A 20,230-nucleotide genomic window follows, 5' to 3' on the forward strand; every position below is an offset into this window, starting at 1 on the left:
TTTTAAATGTTCAAAAACAGGAGAGAAAGATTAGATAAGTAAATAAGTCATTATAATAAAAAAGTGAGATAAATTTATTCCTGGTGAAATAAAATAATACTGTAATCCATTAGAACATTGTTAGTCAAAATTTTCCCTCAAGAGGCACCTGGGTGACTCAGTGGGTTAAGCGTCCGACTTTGGCTCAGATCATGACCTCATGGCTTGTGGGTTCGAGCCCCACATTGGGCTCTGCGCTGACAACTTTGAGCCTGGTGCTGCTTCCGATGCTGTGTCTCCCTCTGTCTGCCTCTCTCACGTTAGCACTCTGTTTCTCTGTCTGTCTGTCTCTCTCTCTCAAAAATAAGTAAACACATATTAAAGAAGAATTTTTGAAAAAGCCCCTCAAAATAAAACTTCTAGATTCTCTTACCTGTTTTTGTATGAGGAGTTCAGTATGCTTGTAACTTCCCTCCTGATTAAAATTGTAGGTTTCCGTTATTTATCTAAAGATACTTATAATTGTTAGTGTACTATGCTCTTTCAATTATCACTGTTTTTAATTTTATTGATCATGGCCTTGTGTTTAGGATGGAAAGTTATCCTGAAATATGAAATTATAAAGCCATCTTGTCCCAAAGCTGCTGTGTAAGTTACAAACACTATTCTAATCCTCCTAGCAATATTTCAAGGTAGGAGTGCAATCATGGAGCAGATGCTTAACATAAAAGATTTGAGGTTTGTTTTGTTTGATTCCAAAACTCAGGCTCCTTTTACTTATTTCCAATTGCAGTGACAAGAAAATGTATTTTCATGTCCTCTTTGCATTTGATGGAGTTGGTAAAGCACAGTGAATGTGGTGCATAGAGGAAAAGTAATCAACCAAATTTGTGGCCCAAATACAAGGAATCCAAGTAGAAAATGTGTGGGACCTAAGTGATGGCTTGTTGGCATAGAGAGACTGTCACCACTCTCATGACTTTCAACTTTGGTGCATGAACATTGTGGATGAAGATCACGGATATACAGTGTTCATATCACTTTCTTTTTTTTTTTTTTTTTCAACATTTATTTATTTTTGGGACAGAGAGAGACAGAGCATGAATGGGGGAGGGGCAGAGAGAGAGGGAGACACAGAATCGGAAACAGGCTCCAGGTTCTGAGCCATCAGCCCAGAGCCTGATGCGGGGCTCAAACTCACGGACCGCGAGATCGTGACCTGGCTGAAGTCGGACGCTTAACCAACTGCGCCACCCAGGCGCCCCCATATCACTTTCTACTACAGGTTGGAAGCATCCCAGATATTCTTGTGGCAAATCACATATTCCTTGCACCAGAAGGACCTATTTAATGTATGGAAGAGATAATTACAGTTTTTTGAACATTAGTCCCATCAATATGGATAGCGAGTGTTCACGGACCTGGGAAGATGCAATATGGAAATTTTATTTCTCCGGTAAATTGATAAATACTATAGAACTTGAACAAGGGGCCCTAGAAGCAATTCTAAACGTCTTTTATAGGTAGCAACATTATTAATTGTATAGCCTCCTGATGTAATTATTGATAAAGTGAATACTAATTTAATAGTCTAAATTCTATCGTGTGTGTTGAAAAATTCGTTTTTAATGTGATTTGTACATGTTCACGTTTTGTCGAATTTTTAATTCAGTTTTTTTTTTTTCTTTTTTTCATAATGAGGCTAGGGTTGTGAGAGACAACAGCCAAGTGCTTCAAAAGTAACTTGCCTGGGGCGCCTGGGTGGCTCCTTAGGTTAAGCGTCCTATTTCGGCTCGGGTCATGATCTCACGGTCTGTGAGTTCGAGCCCCGCATCAGGCTCTGTGCTGACGGCTCAGAGCCTGGAGCCTGCTTTGGATTCTGTGTCTCCCTCTCTCTCTGCGCCTCCCCCGTTCATGCTCTGTCTCACTCTGTCTCAAAAATAAATAAACATTTTTTTTAAAAAAGTGACTTGCCTGCATCTATGATGACCCAAGAGAAAAACCACCCTTAAAAATGTATAGCTTCTATTGTTTGCAATTTTTCATTTTGACTGCAAACTAAGTGTCATTCTCAGTTTCTCTCAGTTTACCAAAACACATCGTATCAAGGGTGATTGTAATTTAAAGCAGAAAGCACATTTTTGTTGGTTTGAGGAAAGAATAGCCAATTGCTTACATATTATTCTACGGAACTATACAAATTTCCTTTTTATCCTTCTGTAATGTCATGTTGCCCTGGAAAAGGTTGAAATATATCTAATATTAATTCAGGAATATGTATACACTAGTGTCCCAGTATAGTTCATCTTTACTATTTAAATTTCCCTGCTCTGTTCAAGATTAATTTTGCACAAATCGGCATACTGCTCTTTTCGTTATTACCGTGACATTCAGTTTTGCCAATGAGTTCTTAGATGGATGGAGTAAGTTATCTATGCTAATTAATGATAGTAAAATGCTCTTAAATGTTAAATTATGTTCTCGGTGTATTTAAGACAAAAGCCTTTCCAAGGTGCTCTTGAAGAGTTTTTTCTCCCCCAGCTATCACCTCCGTGCCCCTAAATTAATGTATCTGACATTTCTGTATCAGAATGCTGAGTTACTGAGTGAGCGAGAAGAAAATGATGGCAAATAAGGCCTCTTCTGCTCATTCTTGGGAAAATGTCGAGATTCAGGATACAAATCCTCCTTTCCTCCCATTCATTTTTTCTCCCACCCTCTCTTTTTTCTTTCCTTCTTCTTTCCTCTTCTCTTTCTTCTCCATATTTTTGTCTTTGGCCAATAAATGTATGCATTTAAAAAAATGTATTGAGAGATAGATCATTTATTTGTTCCATGGTAACAAACCACCAGAGTTTAATGGCTAAAAGATCAACTATTTATTTACCTTGTAATTCGACAGGTTGGCACTGGTCTGGACTCAGCTGAGTGGTTCTTCTAATCTGGGTCAGACTCAATTGGGATTATTCATGTTTCTGTATCAGTTGACAGGTTGGCAGGAGGCTGTCTGGTCCCAGGTGACCTCACATACATTTCTGGCTGCTGTCTGGCTGTCAGCCTGGAAGATGGAAATTATTGGGTCACTTCTTTCTCATCATTCAACATGTGAGCCCAGGCTAGTTCACACAGAGGTTTCAGGGTTCACAGAGCAGTAGGAGAAAACAAATCCCAATGTGCAAGCAAGCTATTTAAAGGTCTCTTTTTGTTCAAGTTTTATTATTGCCCATTGGCCAAAGCAAGTCACATGATAAAGTGTTTAATTAAAAGCCATCGATGCAACATCGTTCACAAGAGCCTATTTTGCTAGGGTGTCGTTACCAGAAACACACTTCATACAATAGTGGGCAGCACAGTTCTGGCACACTAGGCAGGCTGAGTACCTTCAGAGAACAGAGAAATTACCAGTTGTAAAATGCCTGCTGTGTCTGTGGGCTTTGCCTACCTTATCTTATTCAACGTAACAAACAGAGGTAGGATGTGTTAGTTTGCTCATTATGCCAGTGAAGAAACAAGTTGAGATTCTCTTGTCCATTATTACAGATGGGGTCATTAGCAGAGGCAGGATCTTTGCAGAAGTGTGCCTTATGCCAAAAATTTGTTTGCTTTCCTTTGTAGCATGCTGCCATAAGTAATAAGGTCCTTTCAAATAACACAGAATATTTGAAATTCACTGAAGTTATAGAGGGATCATCCGCTAAAACCAATGCCAGCTCTGCCTAAAGCAAACAGCTTACCTCCTGCATGGTTCTCAATGGTTTAGCAACTCTCAGGAGCTGCCTCAGGGACAGGCTAAATTAAACAAAATAAAAATTAAAACTAAAATCATTGCTGAAAACTTCCTAAGTACATAGGCTGAAGGCTATACTTATTGCTATTCTAAGATCATTGACTTCAGAATTTTTACTCTTCAAAATCTTGGTTGGATATTCAAGCCCTGAAGCCACCTGGTAAGATGAGCTTTTTGCACTCCTACTTGTACAAAAATCTGTCTGTCGGTTAATATTTCTCAAATCTTCCTGCTTATTTGACTAACGTTTTAGCTTTGGGCTTGCTAGCAGTGTTGTTCTTTTTAAATCTCTGCTGATCAATCTACTTCTTTGCAGATGCCATGGTTCAAAGCGAATACCTCCAGCTGCCTCACCTCTTTTCTGACCATCCGTAGCCACAAGTGTTCCAAACAAGGAGTAAATGAACTCTGAAAGATTTAACAGCTGTTTATTTGATTTTTGATCCAGAAAGCTTTCAAATACTCCGTCTGCTTCTATGGAGATATAAATAATATTATGGAAAAATAGTTTATTTAACTAGGAAAAATGACTGTGTTTAAAAAAAACCGGAAGAACTAATTCTTCTACTTATTAGTCTCAATCTTTGGGAGAATTTATGGTAGCCATTGACAACCTGTCAATATCTGCTAGATACTATGTTAATTATGGTAATATCTGTAAGTAAGACCATAACTGCCCTCAAAGAATGAATATTTTAGTGGGAAGAGATTTATAAAATAAATGCAATAATGCATGGAAAGGACAACATGAAAAGTGTGTACAAAGCGGACTTAGGAAAAACAAAGAAGTAATTAACATTTTAGAGTTTATTTAGAGAATTTAATAAAGGAGAGTAATTTTTGAACTTACACAAATATGAATGTAGCTCTATTGGAAAAAATAAGAATGAGGAAATATATACAAGTATATATGAAATCAGAGAAAAAAATAACATGATTTCAAGACATTTTATATAGCATTATGTATTTCATAAAGATAAAAGTTAAAGAACGTTTAAAGTTCTATCCCTTTTCCTTCCTGACCATGCATTCAATTTTAACAATTGATGAGTTATAAGTATTTTTTTTAATTTTTTTAACGTTTATTTATTTTTAAGACAGAGAGAAACAGAGCATGAACGGGGGAGGGTCAGAGAGAGGGAGACACAGAATCTGAAACAGGCTCCAGGCTCTGAGCTGTCAGCACAGAGCCCGATGCGGGGCTTGAACCCACAGACCACGAGATCATGACCTGAGCCAAAGTCAGCCGCTTAACTGAGCCACCCGGGTGCCCCGATAAGTATTTTTAAAACTCACTAAATTTGTATTTGTTCAGAGGCTATTACATATATACACACATATATGTGTAAATCTGTGCATAAACACATACATAATAATACTTATGTATATGATATGTATACACATATGTACGTATATGTATATATTTATATAATTATACATATAATATAGACATATACTTTATATATGCATCTGTACATACATACGTAAAAATACATCCATACATATTTACATCCAGTGATTACAATTTTACTTTATTATTTATTTATTTTTTTTTAAATTTTTTTTTAACGTTTTATTTATTTTTGAGACAGAGAGAGACAGAGCATGAACGGGGGAGGGGCAGAGAGAGAGGGAGACACAGACTCAGAAGCAGGCTCCAGGCTCTGAGCCATCAGCCCAGAGCCCGACGCAAGGCTTGAACTCACGGACCGCGAGATTGTGACCTGAGCTGAAGTCGGATACTTAACCGACTGAGCCAACCAGGCGCTCCATACTTTATTATTTAAACAAAATTTAAGGTTCTCAAACTATCGGTGAAAACTTTAATAGTCCAAATGATTGAAAAATAAACGCTGATAAAGTCCATTTTAATTTCTTTGACTCATTCCAACTCATTTTCTGTCAACAGGAGAATTTATCAACTTATACTGTCACAAGCATAATATGTAAATTGTTAAACTTTCTACTTTTAATACTTACATATAGACCGAAAAATTTAAAGATCTGGAACTGAAAAAAGTTTTTAAGTGGCATAACAGTCAGACCAACACAAAAACTTGTGTGGGGGTAAATCTAAGTCGACTCATGTCATGTAATTAAAAGTTGGGGTAATGGTTTCAAACTCTGGGTTCTTTCCATGATAAATGGACAAATGAAATTGTCAATTAACTTGATCTTGGTTTACACTAGTTCCCAGAAAACATAGTGGCATTTCTTTTTCCAGATAATATTAACATACATTAAAATACACTTAAAGGAAAGAAAAGGTAAAACCATTCTTTTCAGTTTAAAAGACAATTCATTATGGCAGAAACCTCCAGAAAACATTACCTCGAGAAAACATACGCATCACCATTCTCTCTCCATAAGTTATCTTTGATCTCTACTGAGTTCTGAAATAGACCAAACCGGTGCAATGCACAGACTTCTGAAGAATGAGACACCTCTTGAGGGTATATTAGACAATGTAGATATTTCATAGAAACAACTCCTATTGATCTTTTTGCCTATTTTATTCTTTTATGTTTTTAAAATACACTTTCATAAGAGCACATGAATAGCTTAGCTGGTTGAGTGTCTGACTCTTGAGTTTAGTTCAGTCACAATCCCGGGGTCGTTGAGATCAAGCCCCACATCAGGCTCCGTGATGAGTATGGAGCCTGCTTAGGATTCTCTCTCTCCCTTCCCCACTACCCCTCACCCTGACTTTTGTGCTCTTATTCTCTAAAATAAAAAATAAAATAGTTTTCATATTTTTGGGACAGTGATATTTAAACCTTTACTACAATGACAATGATTTTTTTTTCTCCCAATGGGACAAAGTAACTTGTATTACTCTTCCAGGTACCCCCTCCCAGAAATACCATGGGAAATCTCAGGGTTTATTTATTTTGTTTATTAAAATAAATATCAGAAAGCATCCAACAAGAAACACAATCTAAAGGTACTTCACATCACGAAAGATACAATATATGTTTATGTACTAGAGGCATGAATTTGATGCAATTGTTGACGGTTTAAAGAGATCTACACAAATCTCAGAAAGGATCAAATCTTTTTTTTTCCTCCATTATTACACATGAATAAAAATAGTATGTAAAACATGTATAGGTTTAACAAATTTGTGTACATTTAACAATCCTCTCTCCTGTTATAACTAAACACATCATTGATTGTAGAAAAACCAATCTACTATGTATAAGAAATTCAGTCACTTCAAATCTAAAACTTACTTTTAGATAAGATGGTATGAGTAAGAATTTCATAGGGTGGCAATCATTTTACAGATCAAATCATCACATTAGACACCCTAAATTTGCACAACGTTATATGTCAGTTTTACTTCAACAAAACTGGGGAGAAAAAGGCCAATCCTATAAAATAGTCACAATTTGGGGATGAAAAAAATTAGATCTGCTACTACTGATACAACATATTTATGAATATCTATATATCTATCTATCTATCCATCATCTATATTCATTACATTTCTGATTCTTATAGTTGGTGACTCTGGCTTTCTTATTACTGTTTAGTAAGTATCTCTTCCTTCTTTTCTTTCTTTTCTCTCATTTAAAAAAATTCTTTTTAATCCTTTTTTTTTTAATTTTTTTAATGTTTATTTATTCCTGCGAGAGAGAGAGAGAGAGAGAGAGAGTATCAGCAGGGGTAGAGAGGGAGGGAGTCACAGAATCTGAAGCAGTTTCCACCCTTTGAACTGTCAGCACAGAGTCCGGCGTGGGGCTTGAACTCATGACCCATGAAATCATCACCTGAGCTGAAGTCGAATGAGGTCAACTGAGCCACACAGGTGCCCGCCAAAAATTCTTTTTAATTCTTCATGTTTCACCTACAGTGACTTCACAGAATTTTTTTTTCCATTCTTATCCCTGACCTCCCTATATTTCCCTAAGTCTATTTTTAGGTATTTTTACTCTCTTCTCATGGCTAACACTATTTACCATTCAATATTCAATTCAAATATATTTTTCTCTGGGAGAATTTTTCTTGGACTCTTTCAGCAGTAATGGGGCCTATTAAATGGTCCTATATTACATCAAGTTGATTCTTTGGCAATTTGTATCACATTTGTAAATTTTTAAATGTTTATTTATTTATTTTGAGACAGAAGGAGACAGAGAGAGAAAGAGAGAACATGAGCGGGGGGGAATGAGGGAGAGAGAGAATCCCAAGCAGCCTCCACACTCGATCCCACAAACCATGAGGTCATAACTTGAGCCAAAATCAAGAGTCGGACACTTAAACAATTGATCCAACCAGGTGCCTCCACATTTATAATTTTTAAAATTTAATGTGCGTAATATAAAATTCAGGTATGTGGATTAAAATGACTAAGGTGACGTAGCTTGCTTTTATCATTCATGTTCACCTACACACAAAATAAATATATGTTTTCTTTAACTCCATAACCTATAATATAGTTATGTATTTTGTTGTTGGGATACCATTTGGTGCTTACACACTGTTCTTTTAAAACTGTGATTGGGTCATTGAAGTAGCTTCCCCCGAAATCGCAAAGCAACACATCTGCCTACATCTTCGGGGCCAAAATTTATTCACATGATACACTTGTCCACATGAGAACACTGGAAAATCTAGTCTTTAATTTCAGTAGCAATATGAATTGAGTGTTGCTACTCAGAAGAATGGATAGACAATAATTTTTACTAAAAAAAACATATTATGGTTCTTGAGATACCTTTTTTTTCATTGTATTCTGTTATTATGACAATAGCTTCATTTAACTTAAGGATTCTGAAGATGCACAGGATGTATGTGTTTTAAAACTTCTTTTGCCTAGAATGTCTCTTCAACAAATGGTTTTGGGAAAGTGGACAGCAACATACAAAAAAATGAAACACATCACTTTCTTACACCATATACAAAAATAAATTCAAAATGGATGGAATCCTAAAGTTGAGACTTAAAACCATAAAAATCCTGGAAGAGAACACAGGCAGTAATTTCTTCGACATCGGCCATAGCCACTTCTTTCTAGATATGTCTCCAAAGGCAAGGGAAACAAAAGCAAAAATAAGCTATTGATACTTCATCAAAATGAAAAGTTTCTGCACTGTGAAGAAAACAATCAAGAAACTGAAAGGAAGCCTATGGGATAGGAGAAGATATTTGCAAATGACGTATCTGATAAAGGTTTAGTATCCAAAATATACAAAGAACTTGTAAAACTCAACACCCCAAAACTGAATAATTCAATTAAAAAATGGGCAAAGACTTTTTTTCCAAAGAAGACATACAGATGGCCAACAGATACATGGAAAGATGGTCAACATCACCTATCATCAGGGAAATACAAATCAAAACTGTAATGAGATATCACCTCACACATTTCAGAATGGCTAAAATCACCAATGCAAGAAACAACAGGTGTTGGCTAGAATATTGGGAAAGGGGGACTCTCTTGCACTGTTGGTGAGAATGCAAACTGGTGCAGTCTCTATAGAAAACAGTACAAAGCTTCTTCAAAAAGTTAAAAATAGACCTACCCTATGATCCACCAATCTCAGTATTGGGTATTTACCTAATGAATACAAAAACGCTAATGCAAAGGGATACATGCATCTCTATATGGAAACAGCCTTAGTGTCCATGACTGATGAATGCATAAAGAAGAGGTGCTATATGTATACAGGGAAAATTCACAGCCATAAGAAGGAGTGAACTCTTACCATATGGGACAACATGGATGGGGCTAGAAAGTATTATGCTACATGAAATAAACCAGTCAGAGAAAGACAGATATCATGTGATTTCACTCATATGTGGAGTTTAAGAAGTAAATGGGCAAACATAAACAAAAAGAGATAGAGGCAAGCCAGGAAACAGACTCTAAACTCTAGAGGACAAACATGGTTACCAGAAGGGAGTTTGGTGGGGGAATGTGTTAAATGGGTGATGGGAATGAAGGAGCGTACTTGCTGTGATGAGCACTGGATGTTGTATGAAAGTGTTGAACTACTATACTATATTGTACACCTGAAACTAATACTACACCGTATGTTAAGTAACTGAAATTGAAATCAACACTTCAAAGTAACTTTTTCCTTTCCTGAATTATCATTGTCTCCTATAAGTTCATTTTACTCCTTACTGTATTGGTCTCAGTGTTTTATGTTGGATATGTTCCTCATAAATGAAGTGAATCTATGCTTTTATTTATATTTAATTGTGGAACACACACAAATGCTAATTAGAATTTGTATAAGGTGGGGGATATTTGTAAGCTGGTTAATTTCAATACAGTGGCTCTGTTGCTGTATGAGTTTTGATGGCAAAATGCAACTATCAGAAATACTAGATTTTTGTGCTTCTAAATTTCTCAAAAAGGTATAATCTGATTTGCAGCCCACTAGACATAAACAATGAACTCAGACTTCAGTGGGGAAAGAAAGGTGAAGGTATATTGTGTAGGTATTACTTATATTTATTATTCTGATTTGTGTAGCTCAGTCTTCTCCTATACGACCCCAGCCTCCAGAGTGCCTTCAATGCTTCCTTTGTAGTCAATCCTAACTACTTCTAGTCTTTCCTTGCTTAAGGGAAATTCCTTCTCTCTGACTATCTGGCATGGTGAAGATGACCTCAGGAGCCAATTTCTAATTGATGCATTTTAATGAGGAACGTCACATGAGCAAAGGTATATTTTGCCTCTCTGGAGGTAGTGCGAAGTATGGACAGGATGAAGATAACCCTGAAAAAGGGAGTGTTAGCAGGTGATTGCCATGGTCCAGTTAGCAAGCAATAACAGTCTGCAATTAAGGTAAGAGGCAGTGAGAATGAAGATAATTTCTTTCCACTCTCCTTCAAATGGATACTGAAGTAATTGGGTCCCTGTAAAAGCCAGTTGCTTTTTACTGTATATATTGCAATGAATGTTTCTAATTAGGTTTCTAATACATACAGTAAAAAATTCTGTTGTGAGAATGTTGGGACAACAGACAACTAAACTCTAAATTCCTCTCTGTTGGATAAAACTTTCATTGCCTTTGTTCTCCACAACAATCATTTACCCTCTGGATTTATCCACTAAAATAGTTGACATCATGCACGTTGTGTCTTTGACAACGTAGTCAACTGCAAAAGAGCATTCAATTTCAAACAAGCCCAAAGTATTTTGGAAAAAGAAACAGTATCACAAATTTATTCTGTACTTTATTTTATACATATTCATTAGGACAGATGACATTTTGGCAAAGCATCAGCTAGGGATTTCAAACAAATTTGTGTTAATGAATACAAGTGGAAACATTAAACATGGCATCTAACAGTTAAAATTCTTTAGTAAAAAAGTCAAACTATAACGCGATAACATGAGATTTAAAAGTTCTTTTTTTCATCATTTAATCTAAACTAAAACCTTAACTCTTTCCAATTCAGTAAGATGAATAAAAAATGGATTAAACACTGTAGGTTATTTTTAGTAGAAAATGCTAAATTCATGGGCAATTATAACACATGTAGTTAATGCTCTCTAATCTCGGTATAATTGCATTTCATGCTTCATAGAAAAATTTAGTCACTACAGATGTAAAGAAAAGACTATCCCCTTAGAAGGCAAGATGGGGCAACCTAGTTATCATAGTAGATATGTTTATCTTTGTGGAAGACTTTCAAAGGTCAGAAATTTCATTGCTAAAGGCAATGAAGAGTAGATATTCCCAGTAAATAGCTAATACATATAATATTCACAAAATCAAGTTTAAAAGCATTATTGGGGTACCTGAGTGGCTCAGTCCGATAAGCATCCGACTTTGGCTCAGGTCATGGTCTCGTGTTGAGTTCGAGCCCCACACCGGGCTCTGTGCTGACAGCTTGGAGCCTGGAGCCTGCTTCATATTCTGTGTCTGTCTCTCTCTCTCTGCCTCTACCTGGCTTGCGCGCTCTCTCTCTCTCAAGATAATAAATACATATTTTAAAAAAGTATTATTTATGCCTCTGAACACCTTTTTTGTTTTCTTTACTTTTCTTTTTTAAAAACTTTTTCTCCTGATTGTGGCTAGGTAGAATTCTGGAAGCTCCTATTTACTAAAAGATATAAATTTATGGGGCGCCTGGGTGACTCAGTTGGTTAAGGGTCTGGCTGATTTCAACTCAGGTCATGATCTCAGGGTCATGAAACTGAGCCCCACTTTGGGCTCCTGATGGGGTGAAACTGCTTTTGATTCTCTGTCTCCCTTGGGGTGCTTGGGTGGCTCAGTTGTTGAACGTCCAACTCTTGATTTCAACTCAGGTCATGATCTCAGGGCTTGTGGGTTCAAGCCCAGCATCAGGTTCTGCGTTGACAGTGCAGAGCCTACTGGATATTCTCTCTCTCCCTCTCTGTTTGCCCCTCCCCTGCTTATGTTCTGTCTCTCTATATATAAATTAAATAAACAACCATGAAAAAAAATTTAAAAATTGTTTCCCTCTACTACTCATGCTCTCTCTCTCTCAAAAAATGAAAAAATAAAGAAATACATTTTTTTAAAAAGACTAAAAAAGATATAAATTTGGCTAAGAGAGAAATATTTCCTCATTTTATTTTAACCTTTATATTATTAGGATAACAGACAAATAAACAAGAATATTAAATATAGTATTTTTGCCACAAACCTCTAATTGTATGATATTGATATTTAACTTTTGAAGGACAATTTAGTAACTAAAACCTGTAGCTAAGATCTCAAGTCATATTGTCCTGATTTCTGATCTTCTGAATTTCACAGTTTATTAAATAATACCTAGTAAAATGCTATCATAACCTGTATGGACAATGAATAAAATGGAAAGCTCAAGCACTTTGAAAGCAACAAAATAGATGCCAACTGAACTAGAAACTTTAGATAAATATACTCTAAGACTTTTATGTAATAATGATTTCTGGAAGACAGTGCTCATATTTCCCTTTGTTGTGGGGAGTTAAAAAATAAAATAGGTTATTAAAATGTATTAAAATTAATACATTATAATATAATTATATATACTACATACGCTATAAATATATAATGTATTTTAATAAATTAGCCACTTAATAAAATAGATTAACATCTACTTAATTTATTAAAATAGACAAATATCTTTTTAATAACTCTGTGTATGATGCCCTTGATTATTTATAAACATCTGACTTACAGTTTTTAGTCTATTTGTTTCAGTTTTTACTCATTTCGTAGGTCATTTTTTTTAATTGAACAATATACCAGGTATATTTAGTATTAATAATAAGTGTAAAAGTGGGCTGCCTCTGTGGCTCAGTTGGTTGAGCATCAGACTTCATCTCACATCATGATCTCACAGTTTGTGGGTTCAAGCCTCACATCGGGCTCTGTGCTGACAGCTCAGAGCCTAGAGCCTGCGTCGGATTATCTCTTCCTCCCCCTCTCTGCCCCTCTCTCTCTGTCCCTCTCCTGCTCATGCTCTCCCTTCCTCTCTCTCTCTCTCAAAAATAAACATTAAAAAATTAAAAAATATAAAAATAAATGTAAAAGCATATTATTGATCTTTGGTCATGAACATCTGAATATATACCAATATCTAAATCATCTTTTATAATTTTGCTTACTGTGACATTCATTTAAAATCATAATAGTGGGAGAAGCCAAAATGGAAAGGCAGAAAGAATTGTGCAACATAATCTTTATTAATTGCCTCCTGGGTGGTTACAAAGAAAAAGATAGGACAGTGCCATACACAGCTTTATTCTATATATACTTATCTCAATCTTCAAAAAGCATTTGAGGAGGAGAGGTTTAGAAAGTGTAAATGAGACCATTTGAAGACTATTAGCTTAACACAAAAAAAGAAAAAAACAACAACTTGCCATCATAAGGTGAAAATGGGAAGGGTCTAAATACTAGTACCTGAGTGTTGATCCTTTTTTTTTTCAATTTTTTTTAATGTTTATTTATTTTTGAGACAGAGAGAGACAGAGCATGAATGGGGGAGGGGCAGAGAGAGAGGGAGACACAGAATCTGAAGCAGGCTCCAGGCTCTGAGCCATCAGCCCAGAGCCCGACACGGGGCTCAAACTCACGGACCGTGAGACTGTGACCTGAGCTGAAGTTAGACGCTTAACCGACTGAGCCACCCAGGCGCCCCGATCCTTTTTTAAAATATGAAAAAATTCTGACTTAATTTTTATCTGTAAGGTTTCCCAATAACTATTTTTTTTAAGAATGTAAAAGAAGGTTAATAAGTAGTTCAGGAAATAGAAAAAGATCCTCAAATTCATAAGGAATTGCAAGGAATCTTAAATAGTCAAACAATCTTGAAAAAGAACAAAGTTGAGAGGACTTGTACTTCCTGTTTTCAAAACTATGTACAAAACTACAATAATCAAAACAGTGTGGAACTGACATAACGACAGATATACAGGCCAGAGACAGTGAATTAAGCTACAGAAATATATTCAGACATCTATGGCCAATTGATTGTCAGTAAGGGTGCTGTATCCATGTCATGAAGAAAGAAATATCTTTGCAGCACATTGTACTGGGACAATTAGAATACAATTAAATCTCTAACTCACACCATATATAAAAATTAACTTAAAATTTAGCAGTGACCTAGTTTAAATTGACAAATAACAATTTTTTAGAAGAAAACATAGAGCCAAGTTTCATGACTTTGGTACAGGAAATTCTTAGACATGACACCTATTGAATGAATAGGAAACAAACCAAAAAACTGGACGTTTAAACATCAAAAACTTTTGTGAATCAAAGAAAATAGAGAATGGAAAGTACATCTATGGAATGGAAAGAAATGTTTGCAAAACATACCTTTGACAAGTGTTTAATACACTGAGTATATAAAGAACTCCTATGACTCAACAACAAAAACCAATCCAATGTTTAAAATGGGCAAAGGAATTGAACAGACATTTCCCCAGAGAAGATATACAAATAGCTAATGAGAATATGAAAAGATTCATAGCATCACTAACCATTAGGGAAATGCCAATCCAAACCACGATGAGATACCACTTCATATTCATCAGGATGGCTATAATGAATACTACATTTTACATTAAAAAAAAATAAAAGTGTTGGCAAGGGCGTGGGAAATATGAAACTCTCATGTATTATTCATGGGACTGTGAAATTGTGCAGCCTCTGTGGAGAACTGTCTGATGACTCCTCAAAAAGTTAAATATAGAAATACCACACCACCCAACAATTCCACTCCTAAATATATACTCAAAAGAAATAGAGGGACTGAAACAGATAGTTGTATTCTAATTATTCAGTATAGTCAAAAGATGGAAACAATCCGAGTTTCCACCTACAGATGAATGAATAACAAAATGTGTAGTATACACATACAATGAAATAATATGTAGCTATAAAAAGAATGCCTTTTGATACTTCCTGCAAAATGGATAACCCTCGAAAATACTATGAAAAGTGATATAAGCCATACACTGAAAGAAAAATATTGTATGATTCTACCCACAGGAAAATCTATAATAAGCAAATCCTTAGAGATACACAGGTGATTCAAGATTGCCATGTGCTGGAGTGAAGGGAGAAAAAAGTTTACTGCACACTGTTACAAAGCCTCCCTTTAGGATGATAGAAACGTTTTAAATAGATTGCAGTGATGGTTGCATGACATTGTAAATATAATTAATGCCTGGAAAAACAGTTAAAATGGAAATTTCATTTATTTTATTTTTAAAAAGTTTTCATGTATTTATTTTGAGAGAGAGAGAGAAAGAGAGAAAGAGAGAAAGGGAGCAAGAGCATGCAGAAGCAGGGGAGGAGCCAAGAGAGAGGGAGAGAGAGAATCCCATGCAGTCTCTGTGCTGTCAGCGTGGAGCCCTACACAGGGCTCCATCTCACGAACCTTGAGATCATGTCATGAGCCAAAATCAAGAGTTGGATCTCAAAACCTTGAGATCATGCCATGAGCCAAAACCAAGAGCCCTACACAGGGCTCCATCCCATGAACCTTGAGATCATGTCATGAGCCAAAACCAAGAGTTGGACACTTCACTGACTGACCACCTGGCTGCCTCAAAATAGCAAATTTAGGATACACATATTTACCTAACAAAAATTTAAAAAATAAAACAGCAGTTCAAATAAATACATAGCAAAAATCAAGTGGCTCATTGTTGAGTTAACCATGGTCATGGAGTCAGTATCATTGTACAGGTATTTCAAAAGTGATGCCCTTCCATTTTTTCCCTGGCACTTTCCTTTAAAGACTAATATATTCCTAATAATCTGATTGTATATCTCTCTGCCTCCAAATGGCTTTTGACAGCCCACAACTTATTAATGAGTTTTGAGGCACAGTATAAGCTACTGGGAAATTACCAAATGAGAAAATGACATGTTCTTTAGAATATAATGATTTCTAAAATTTCAATATTATTAAATGATCCATCATAAATCTCCAGAGTCTAAAGCCATGGAATACTGTTCTACCCAGTTATTAAAAAATTATTTTAGTTCATGCTCATAGTCAATGGTCAATATATGTTGTTGAAAAAAAGTAATTTGGAGAAATTCTTATTGTCCAAAGGACATATCATAAACAATGTGAACGTTATATTCTGGAGTTTAAAAGGACCTTTAATGGTATCATATTTTAGGCCTTTCTGATAGACAGTAAACTAATATTTTTAGCTTAATATGGAAAGCTGTTTGTGGTGCATAATTAATGATGTAACTGTAGCCAATTGCTTATTTGTTGAGACTACACTTTAATAGATACTTTTTAAAAAAGTTTTATAAATCACGAATGCCTAAATTGATGGAATTTATGAGATGAGTCCTATCAACAGAACTATTTTAAGTTTTAAAACATGAAGAAAATTATATTTAGCTACATTTAATAGGAAAATTATTGTCATTTCCAATATCCTTTCCCATACCTTTAAAATTATAATTACAAATAAATAAATGATACAGATAGATGAAAGAAAGGAAGAAATGAAGAAGGAAAGAAAGAAAGAAAGAAAGAAAGAAAGAAAGAAAGAAAGAAAGAAAGAAAAGCATTTTTCTATCTCATCCCCTACTCTGATGGCAAAGAAGCTCTCACGTTGACACAGATGCCCTGTAAGAGGAAAGCAGGCTGGGTTGCTGAACCATACATGAAGGACAGGTGCTCTTACAGGGCATCTAGAATTGCAATGATGTGGTGGCTGTTGATTGACTATACACACACACCCTTACAAATCTGCATGTGAGTATGGCAGTGGGTACGAATTAAGCCACGGGACTGAATCGGGATTGTTTAGTCCTATCGCACAATCTAGCTGACATGCAAACAAAGAATTTTTTTTCTATTCCTGATTGCTTTCAAATCACTAACATACTTATCAAAATAGGACAAAAGTATTATTTTGTAGTCCAATGTCCTATACCTTGTTGTTGTCCCATAAGCGCCAAATAAGTGAATTTCTGAGAAATGAAAGTAGATATGGATGGTTTTTACCAAATGTCCATACAGAATAAGTAGATAATTTAAAACAAATCCTTAATACACTACATGCTTTCATCTAGTGCAAGTAAATATTGAACAGTCTCTGACCTGCCTCTCTTGTAGAAGCTGACATGGAGACACAAGTCTTGGATGTTCTTTCTCTCATCTTCCTTTCTGGACATTGCGCACAGATCTGGGTGTCAATTTTACTAGTCCTCTGAGCGTGCAATTCCTCATTTTGAGGTTCCAACCTCTTCCCAGATTCCATCTTAATATTTCCTACCCTTAATTTGTTGCTAATTTGCATGTGCACATGCACATGAACAAGCATGTTTTACATATGTTTGTGTTTGTTAAATGGTTCAAATTTTTTTATTTTTTATTTTTAAAGAAGGGACCTTGGAAAGAGACTCTATTATTTTTAAATGTTTATTTATTTATTTTTGAGATAGTGAGAGAGAGAGAGAGAGAGAGAGAGAGAGAGAAAACACAAGCTGGAGAGGGGCAGAGACAGAGGGAGACACAGAATCCAAAGCAGGCTCCAGGCTCTGAGCAGTTCAGCATAGAGCACTTGGTGGGGCTTGAACTCAGAACCATGAGATCATGACCTGAGGCGAAGTCGGAAACTTAATTGACTAAGCCACTCAGGTGCCCTAGGAGGTTCAAATTTTATACACTACCCTAATGACTTTGAAGAGCAAAGCAAAATGTTGACAAGTCATTTGTCAAAGGCAACATTAATGTCTGAACTTTTACATTGATGTAATGCCTTTAAATTTTATAAAACTGATTGCGAAAATAGCTTTAAACGTCTCCAGATAACTGTTAAAGAGATAGGAAGATCATGTTTAAGAGAAGATGGGAATGCCTGGTTATTGGAAAATTTAAGCATTTAGTATTTATATACTAAATTACGTTTAAAAGCCACGTAGAAACGTCCAAATCAAAGATACTATATAAAATACTTTAAATATTTTTTATATTTAAATATTTCGTATTTTTATATACCCTTGGTTTCCAGGAAAAAATGAATTTTGAGAGAATTTTGACAAATATTCAGATGGTTAATATTATCAATATTTTAGAATATAGAGAAAGCCATCTTTGCTTGAGAGTTTTATATATATATGATATATATATCATATATATATATATGATATATATATATATTTTATTTTGAGAGAGAGAGCATGAGCTCACACATGGGAGAATGGCAGACAGAGAGGGAGAAAGAGAGAGAATCCCAAGCTGACTTTGCACTGCCAGCGTGGAGCCCAATGCAGGGCTTGAACCCATGAACTGTGAGATCATGACCTAAGCCAAAACCAAGAGCTGGATGCTTAACCGAGACACCCAGGTGCCCAAGAATTACATTTTTTAAACTGTAGGAGCTTAAAGTCTCTAATTTTTTTTTAAATAAGCAATCACAAAAATTGATACTTTCTAATTACATCTAACTAGTTACTGCTGGTTTCTAATCACAGCTAACTTTCCTTGGGGAAGAAATAAAATGGTTATAGAATAGTAGAATATTACTTTGGAAGTACACCTTTTTACTGCTAGAGACTTTCTTGGTTATGTACCAAGAGGTCTTGTGAATGAACCCCAGAAAAAAAGTGAATGAAAACAAAACAGAAAATTTATATTTTTTTTCAGCATAGTCTAAGTTTAGATTGGAGACAGTATCACAAATATTTTCACTAGTAAGCTACGAAGAGCACAATTAGAGCTGGGAAACCAAGACTATAAAAAATATCCACCAGTTAAAGTTAGACCCTTGTCTCCTCCACCCTCCTCTGCAGCCAGCTAGGAATATGAGCTCCCCCAAATATTTCAAGATGGCAGAGGTGAATACCCATTAACTGAGTAGATAGGCCACTTTTTGTTGGTTTGCTTTCACCTCTGGTTGGCTTTCCCTATGAATGCCCACTTCTAGTCTCATTTTACATGTCCTCTACATGTGCTCTGCAGATGCTCTGGAGCAAGGTGTATCTCCTTATTAGGTCTCCTCATTGCACCAATTGTCAACTCCCTAAATTTCACAAAGCCCTAAGAAGTTTTTTTGCTACTTCTGGACCTTAATAAGTGTAGACGAAGAATTTTATATTCTCAGAAGCATTGTTGAAACTATAAGTCCTAATAAACTAATAGTATATGGGCAAAAGGAAAACGATACCTCCATCCTGTCCTTAACTGAGTATTTCTGTTGTCTTGATCTTTATGATACTAACTTGGTAATTATTCAATTAGGCATAGACCTAAAATTGTAGTGAGAAAATTATATATATATATATATATATATATATATATATATATATACACACACACACACATATTAGGTGTGATTATATATACCATTGGAGTAATATATGGACTCATTTGAATTTTTTTTTAATTTGTATTTATTTTGGGGAGAGAGAGAGACAGAGAGTGAGTGGGGGAAGAGCAGAGAAAGAGGGAGACACAGAATCTGAAGCAGGCTCCAGGCTCTAAGCTGTCAGCAGAGAGCCCGAAGTGAGGCTAGAACCCACAAACCACACAGAAGTCAGATGCTTAATGGACTGAGAAAACCAGATACTGAATCATTTGGATAATAACATATGGAAAGGAAAAGTATTTACTTGGGTTTTAATATTTTTTAAGAACTTTTTTCTTGGGGTGCCTGGGTATCTCAGTCAGTTAAGCGTCCAACTTCGGCTCAGGTCATGATCTCAAGGTTCATGGGTTCAAGCCCCGCATGGGCTCTGTGCTGACAGCTCAGAGCCTGGACCTTACTTCAGATTCTGTGTCTCCCTCTCTCTCTGCCCCTCCCCAATTCACACTCTGTCTCTCTCTCAAAAATAAATAAACTTTAAAAAAAATTAAAAAAAACCCTCTTCTTAAATTTTTATTTATTTATTTTTAAGAGAGAGAGAAGGCATGGGAGAGACAGAGAGAGAAGGAGAGAGAGAGAATCCCAAAACGGCTCCCCACACTCAGTGCGAAGCCCATGCAGGGCTCAAACTCACA

This window comes from Puma concolor, chromosome B1, assembly GCF_028749965.1.
Source record: "Puma concolor isolate L17-30 chromosome B1, mPumCon1.1.hap2, whole genome shotgun sequence".
NCBI lineage: Eukaryota > Metazoa > Chordata > Mammalia > Carnivora > Felidae > Puma > Puma concolor.